This window comes from Limulus polyphemus, unplaced genomic scaffold, assembly GCF_000517525.1.
Source record: "Limulus polyphemus unplaced genomic scaffold, Limulus_polyphemus-2.1.2 Scaffold6630, whole genome shotgun sequence".
In the NCBI taxonomy this organism is placed as follows: domain Eukaryota; kingdom Metazoa; phylum Arthropoda; class Merostomata; order Xiphosura; family Limulidae; genus Limulus; species Limulus polyphemus.
The window spans coordinates 28920-37911 of record NW_013672240.1 but is presented as its reverse complement, the minus strand read 5'-3'; positions in this window follow the sequence as shown (position 1 = coordinate 37911).

Here is an 8992-nt window from a genome sequence, read left to right as displayed (position 1 = left end):
CAATAGATGCTCATCCCAAACAATTTCAACAGGGTTAACATACTTAGCAAGCATAGGATTGACAGTCTGTATTGTCTGTTCAGCCAAACCATCAATCTGGGAATTGTGTGGTGAAGCCCTCAGTGGCACAGTGGTCAGTCTGCGGAATTACGATGCTAGAAACCGGGTTTCGATACCCGTGGTGGCCAGAGCACAGATAGCCCATTTTGTAGCTTTGTGCTTAACTACAGGCAAACAAACAAAAAATGTATTATGAACTTTACTTTTTTAACGACACCTAACGTTATTCGGCTTACTGATGGCTGTTGAAGTTAACCCTTTGATATGTGTGGATCTCTCCAGCTGCTCTAAAACATGCTATTCATTGTTCAACCAACAAAACTGTGACATATTTTGCTAAGATGTAAATGAAAAGATAAGATTTAGGATACTTTGTGAATAATAAATAACAATCAGAACATATAGATTATCCTTCAATCTATTTGGCAAAGAACCAGCTATATCTTAAGTGATTCTCTCGACAGAAAAACAACAACACACAACTCTCTGACATAGTCTTCCTTGATACAGCTGTATTTTTCTACTCTGAGCAGTACAAGGGGTAGAGTGTCTATGTTTTTTTACAAATGCAACCAGAAAAACAGCACTACCACTTTTACATATTAGCGACACTTGCATTATACAAAATCTGAAGTATTTCCTGATAACTTTGTGGACCATTGAATGCATCACGGGTTGGCTACTACATTTTATTGCTTCATAGTGATGGTACAATATGTCATCCTGCACTCATAATTGACTATATAAGTGCCTGATGTCTTCTGCATCATACTACATTTGTCAGTTTGTGATGGTTGTTCTTTACCTTAGCATGCTATCCTTTGTTCCTTCAGTTGCTTTTCCAAATTTTCTAAGTGGTCATTCTTGGTGCCCATCCAAATACAGAATTGTCACTGTATATTTGGTTTGTTATCACTGCTTAGGCAATGGCTTTGGCTGTGGCATATGAGATTTGAACATTCAATGAATGATCACAATTACACTGGCTTATGATATAACCCCTTTGAATTCCTGTGCTATACCCAATAAAGCTATACTATTGCAGTTGTCCATATTAAGTGTGCAGTCATACCTTCTAGGATTTCAAATTTTATTGGCCTATTCAGCAACACATGACTCACACAAATCGTGAACTCCCCACCATGTAAGTAGTGACATTAATATGTGACAAATATAATAACTAGTAGTTCTTTCTTTCTTTGTTGTGTACTATTGGTCTTCAATGATTCCATGATTACTCGCTCCAAACCATCCTGGACCTGCGACAAAACCATATCAATTCCGCTATCACTGACATCTGTGCCTAGGATGAATGAACAGTCTTGGTGAGCATTAGCCAGCATCAGTCCTTCGACCAAAGTACGCTTTGAAGAACGGGACATGTCTTCATATTCCTGTGTCTATTTATTGGTGCCAGTGATGTTGTTATCTCGAAGAACTGGACTCAACCTGTCGATAACATGATGTGAAATATATTGAGCTACAAACTTCTCATTTGATCTCAGGTAGGGATCAGTCTTTGACTCCTTGACAACTTCGATCTTCTCGGGATCAGTGGAAACTGTTCCTTCTACTATGTGACTAAAAAACTTCACTTCCAGGTGCTTGATTGCACATTTCTCTGATTTCAATTTCAAGCCTGCATCCTAAATGTGCTGGAATACCATTCTCAAATATGCCCAAGTTATTGGAAGTGGCATAAAATATGCAAATAAAAATTATTATAGCATCCATATAAATGAAACATCTCTCTCATTGCAGTGTTCTTAGTTCAACCCACTCTGTAAATTTGTCGACTAAAACCTCACTGTGATCTATGGGAAACATGCTTGAGAATGTCTTTCCATGCAGCCTCCTTAATTTAAATCTTTCATATAACTGGCCAAATCCTCATGGAGTCCTTGCCTTCAAGCTTTGAAATCGGATTCATGAATTGCTTTGTTCTCCACAGATTTGGACTTGCATCACAACTTCTTGACACCTGTGTCTCAGCTGTTAAGTTCCTCCTCATCAAAGTATTCTAAGTCATTAAGTACTGGACTTCCTAAACTCATCATCAGGTTTTGCACAACCTGTTCTCAATTCCACCCATTTCTAGCAAATACCTATATGACAAGCTTGAGGAATTGGTTGAAATCCTCCTTAGCTGTTTCACATTATCTTAGAAATTAAATGGTGGTGCAGACAGGTACCTGTTAATAAGTTGTCTATCCCTGTTGATTGAGAGACTATATTCATTTGAGGAAAGCCCAACCTTCTTCTAGATGTTCATAGATGCGTGCATCCTGATGAATGTGGCATCCTCAGTTGAAATATTGTGCAGAAAAACGTGAAACATAATGATATGTATTGAAATTGGTTGCCAGATGAGGTCTTGGAGCGTTTTCGTTTTCAAAACGTCTAGAGATACATGCAATCAGACGAATGTGGCATCCCCAGGCAAGAGTACTGTGTATAAAATTTGTGTCATGTAAGGATACATCGATTTTAGCTGCTGAACATGGTCTCATGGTGTTATTTTCTTTAAAACGTTAAAGAATGCACACATTCCTGTGAATGCAGCATTCTCAGAAAAGGTCTTGTTAAAAAACGACATAATGCATAAAGATGTATCATATCAAGAGATTAGTTGCTCCACTTGATGGCACCACGGTATCTTTTATCGATTTTCATCCATTGCATGCACCTCACTGCTTTTCTTGGCCACAGGTGACAAACCAGTGCCTTCTGATGCCTGTGCTTCTTAACAAATCTTTGGTGTCTCACAGAGACCACCCCAGTAAGCCTATCTAATATTCAGATTGCTCAACACCAGCATGATCCTTCTCTTCTGCCCTGTACTCCAGAATACAGGAGGTGACAATTTTAAATTGAGTAAAGCAGACTGGGTGTCCCCTAGCTTTCTATCAATATATTGGCCGAAATGATGAAGTAAGAACACGTGGTTGGTAAAAGCTCTTAGTTTAAGAGAGTGCCTCTCCTAGTCCTTACTGTATTCTTAGAATATCTCTTCACTTCTCCCACAGATTTTTACTCTCCTCTACAAGTTATTTGTGGTCTTAGAAAATGTCACTTCCTATTGATTACGAATTCTGAATGTTATTGTACCAGAGAGGCAAATGGAAAAATAAATGCGCCAAAAATACACTTTGCAATAAGCATATTTTAGTCATGACACTAAAATTTAGCTTGATAATAAGTCTGGTATTCAGATACACTTACATTCATCAGTAGTTGCAAGTATATGAAGAAACAAAAACATAGATTCCAGAAATGCTATGCAGAGTAACATTTGAAATACAGCAACGGAAGTATAAACACAACAGATGTTTAATCAAAAATAATTGTGTACGTATTTTGAATATCAGCTGGTTTCTATGTTCCATATATTACTGTGTGAACTGAAGAAGAATTTATGGTTACGTCCATACATGATAAAACCAAAACAAAGATTAATGTAATACAGCACTTTCAAATCGGACCACAATACTTAATGCAGTGTCATACAATTCTTAAGTTACCAATGTTAATGACTATTCCAAATAATATGTATAAGAGAGAGAATTCCTATCTTGTATTAACTTGAACAAATATCTCTGTCCTTCTTTGAGATGGGTTTAACCCACCTCGGGAAAAGACGAAGTTAAAGGTACAAGCTGGTTTAAGATTCTATGAAATAACTTTTGTAGCATCAACATTATTTTCTCGAAGCAAAGGGGTCAATGCATGTTTGTGACCTTTTCAACTAGTTTACATGCAGTACACATGCATGGAAATTTAGAAAAGGTGCTTTATTATATCTCAATAAAGACATAGTCTTTACTAATTTTAGAAGAGAGAGAGATCAGCAGTTATGTCAATTGTGACATTATCATACTGTTTATTAGAATATACAACTAGAAATGTAATGATTTACTTTTCTTGTATGAATATATTAAAGGCAACAAAAATGAAGATTTCAAGTTAATAGAGACTGTTTAGTGCTACATTAAGATGTTATTGTTTACTTGTTGTAATGCAAAGCAACACTGAGCTCTCTGTTGTTTCCAGCGCGGGAAATCTAACCCTAGATTTTAGCGTTGTAGGTTTTTAACCACACCAATGACCCACTAAGGGACCTAATATTGTAATAGGTCTGTTTGTCTTTTATTATACTGCACAACAAAAAATTTGCTACTAGAGGAAACTCAATTGATTCAGAGTAATTTTATGGTGCTGATTTCAAAACTGTAGTCAGAATTTGTCTATCGTCTCTAGATTTTGAGTCATTGTAATATCTCAATATCTTATCAACATTAAGAGAAATACCATGCAATCGACTCAATACAATTGATTTATGCTATGAAATTTAGTTTACTTAGACAGTTTAATGGGCAAAAGGCATACATTTTTGAAAACTTCAAACATTGACTGTATTATATTGGTGTAAAATTCCAAATATATTGTTCATATACGTTATTTGTTCTCCATATAACTGTAGTGAATTGAACCAATTTTGCTTCAGACGTCTCTCTCTCAATTGTCTCTCACTCACTCAGTTGGTCACTTTGCCTCGCTCCACTCACCATCAAAACAAAGTCAAATCTTCTTCCTCGCGTCATACACACGATATAATCAAATTCTGCAAAACTTGATTTTTAAAAATCTTTTAAACTCTAGTTCTATAAACATAAATCCTTTTATACTTTTTTAGAAAATTATTTGAAGTGCTGGCTGTCTCCAGTTCAAGTAAAGTCCGAAAGTGCAAAAAATCACCTAAATAGTTTTTGCTACATGTGTAGAAAATATATTAGTGTTTCATGAAGAAAAACAGCACATATAAGGTAAAGGTAGCTTACTACCATTATTTTGGGTGCAAAATTTGTGACCAAAAAAAAGCAAAAAACATTGGGCTCCACACGTGTGTTGTACAGTTTGCACATCTGGCTTGACACAGTGGCTGAATAAGAAGAGAGTAGGTATGCCATTTGTAGTTCCTGATATGGCTTGAGCCCAAAAATCATCTGACTTACCGTTATTTTAGCAATGATTAACATTTCAGGATATTCAGGCAAAACTAAACAACACATTAAATGTCCAGATATTGCACCTGCAATGAAAGCAGTATCTCAGGGAAATGGTCTTCCAGTACCTCATCTACCAGCGAATTGGGAAACAGAAGAGTTATCATGCAAAGAAGATAGCTTTTTATCTAGTAATTTTATTCCTGTGGCACCTCAACATAAACTGTCTCATCTGATCACACAAGAAGTGCTAAATGATCTGATTTGTGAATTGTCTCTATCAAAGCAGTATTAGGAACTTATTGGCTCTCATTAACAGCAATGGAATTTATTAGCTCCAAGAACAAAAAGTTTCAATTTACCGAAGTCGCCATCAAAGTATTGCTTCTCACTACAGCATGCAAGATACTTATGTTTCTATACAAATGTTGATGCACTAATGGAAGAATTGGGTACTGAACATCATCCTTAAGAATGTGGAATTCTTATCGACTCATCTAAAGTTAGTCTAAAATTGTACTTTTGCACAATGGAACACTAAGCCATAGATTTCTGTTGCTCGTACTGTGAACATGAAATAAACATATCAAAGCGTGCAGATTATACATTCTTAGATTTAATTTTCAATGAATAAAGTTATTAAAGGAAAAGTTATTATTTTCACGATATACAAAAATATTTTGAAGGAATCTGGCATAACTCGAAAACCAGAGGTGATCAGTAATTTTCAACATGATTTTTAAAATCAGGTTCGTCAAATTACTCAGTTGTATTTTTTTTTTTTAGTAGCTGGATTTAAACCCATTTTAATTATTTCACCTGTACCTCAGTTTTCGTGTTCTCGTGTTTTATTTTTATATTCGATTTGTTTATTTCTTATGTATATATTTCTGTTGTAATTACAAATATTGTTTGTTTGTTTTGTAACCCTAGATTACTGATGATCGAATTATGACGATTCAGAAACGTCTAATATGATTTCTTGAAATTAAGAAGAAAAACGCAGTTATTTTGGTTACTTATTTTTTTATAAATGACAGATATTTCAGAAGTTTATTATCTCGCCCTGAAATAAAGTGGTTAAAAGATAATTATTGATACAGGGTTTATGTTAGATGTACACGACTGATAAGAAAATGCAAGTGTTATACTTTAGATGTTTTAATTACAGCGCAAGTGTTAAATTTAGTTATTTTTAGAAGCTGTAGTTTACGGCAGGTTTGTTTAAATAACTGTTTTCAAATGGTACGTTGTGCAGTTCAATAGTTGTAAATTGGCGTAAATTGTAAGTTTTTCTCGTTGTTTTGATTGAGTATTATTGCATCATAATATCTCGTCGTGTGTAAAAAGTTCTAGGCCACGGTCAGGCTATAAATACGCGTGCAAAATGTAGTTCTAAGTAATAGACAAAGTTAGTTAGATAAAGAGCTGGGTTTAGACTGCATGATTGTAAGCTTAGCCGTAAAGTGCGTATAGTGGCATTTTTTAAAGTAAATTATCGCAGATTGTATTGTAACAGCAGAATAGAGAAGAATAATTCGTCTTGGCAAATTGTATTCTAAACTAACTGTACCAGACTGTGTGGAATTTGACTAAAAGGAAACAATTATTTTAAGCTCTGGATACAACTGTGATAACCAATGGTGTAACGAACATTTGTATATACGTTTGACTTGTTTTAGTATATTATTTTAAAACAAGTGGACTGTATGCTGTTTGTTTATCGTTGAAATTTATTGCCAACAAGTCACAGACACCTACTGTAAAGAATCTGGCCCATGCATAAGTAAAAACCTGACAGTATATTGGTTTTGGCCCCCCAGTGGCACAGCGGTATGTCTGTCGACTTACAACGCTAGAAACCGGGTTTCGATACTCGTGGTGGGCAGAGCACAGATAGCCCATTGTATAGCTTTGTGCCAAACTACAAACAACAACAACAACAAAAAAAAAATATATTGGTTTTGTTGTTATGTACAAAGCTTCACAAGGACGTAAATCTGGATGAAACCTGTCCAATAGTTTTGAAATGTAAAAAGCAAATTATAGCATATAAATGAAATTGAGCTAAAACCAAATTGACCACGCATTTATGATTTGGTTAAATAATTACAATCATTAGATCATTTATTGAAGATCAATCTGTTTTGCCAAATGAAGGAATTGAACTTTGAACCTTAGCATTATAAGACCTCAAGTTCTTCGTATTTTAATTCTTACCTGTGGGATTACAAAGTTAATGTTGTTGTTTTAGAATTTTCGTGCAAAGCTACACAAAGAGCTCTCAATACCAACTCTTCCTAATTTTGAACTGACGGACTAGACGGAAGGCATTTATTCAACAGCACCCATTCCTAACTCTTAGACTCGTAGAAAAGAGGGAATTGACAGCCCTCAATTACGGCAATGGTGCGCAAACCACAAAACTTCGGCTTCACAGTCAGCTAACGCTATGCATTAGGTCACGTCAAGCCAAATAAAATTAATAAAATATTCTTTATATTAACAAAAAAAGTCTTGAATATTAGAATCAAAATCATCATAACTATCTAGAAATTGAGAAAACATGTTCATATTCGAATACAAGATAAAATATGAATTATATGCAAACTAATGGAGGAACAATGATGATAAAGATTCTGTAGTTTGCTTTTTCGTCCATTATTAAAGTTTGATTTCTTTCCTGAGATCTTCTCATCTTTGCTGGGTTATTTTTTGTTTACCATGAAACCTTCTCCCAAGGAAAGAAAACTTTAAAGTGCAACAAAAATTAAAGCACTTATTGAAAATAATTTATCACGTAAAAATCGTGCTTGCTGCACACACTATTAATCTTTTCTTGTGAACTGAAGCACGGTAAATGAATAACTGTTAAATGAACCAACATGTATATCTACAACACTAGCGTAACTAACGATTTCCTCCAAAGTTCTGCAACAGTCATTCAACTACAATTTCTGGAAAAAAAATTTTTTTTTTATTTCCTCGTTGCTAAGGTTATTATTTTTTTCTCCTTGAACGATTTTCTGGTATTCTTGTTAAACTTAACATAAACTATAATATTCACTTGTGAAAAAGTTTACAAATACACAGTTACAAAGATTATTATTTAAACAATCCATAAAATCATTGTTGATTAGAAGTCATTGTTTATAATGAAATATTACAAATAGGTACAAAGTTTATAAGTTAAGTTCTCTACACATAATCCTAACCAAGATGTATTCACTACTCTTTCTAACAGTACTCAATTGATTATTGAAAAAAAAACAAAAAAACTTTAAGTTTATTAACAAGAGGTACTTATAGACAAAAACATTCAACTGACCACAATTAAATATAACTCAAGCTTCATGAATTTGTTTCAATAATAAAATGCTAACAGAAAGACAAAACCAGAGCTGATGGAATTATAGAGCTTACATTCAAGTAATTTACCTTATATCACTTAGTAACAATTAAAATTCGTTAATGTTTATCTCATCTGAAAATTAATTAGTTGAGAGTTTATATAGAACACCAGTGCCTCTGTGAAGCCACAAGAACGCGTGGAACTTCACAACTGTAGCCAATGGTCTCTTATGATAACTGTCTCCTTTTTAGTTAATACTAGACAACCAGTGATCCGTTGGGTCACCCACTATTCAGAAGTTATGAAGAATTCAAGCTAATTTCAATATTGCAACGAAATGAAGGTTTATTTTGAGATAATTTAATTAAATATTTCAATCTATTCGTGTTATCCATAATTCATGAAAAGATATTTGATTGTTGATCGGGAGTAAAAGGAAAGACCATTGCATTTTTCAAAAAAGTGGTCAGAGTTTTCAGGTATTGTGATGAATCAGTTCATTATGTTGTTGTCTTTCCTCTTAAACCTTCTACAAATGAGAAACAGTAACACTTTATTTTTTCTTCGAATTACTTAC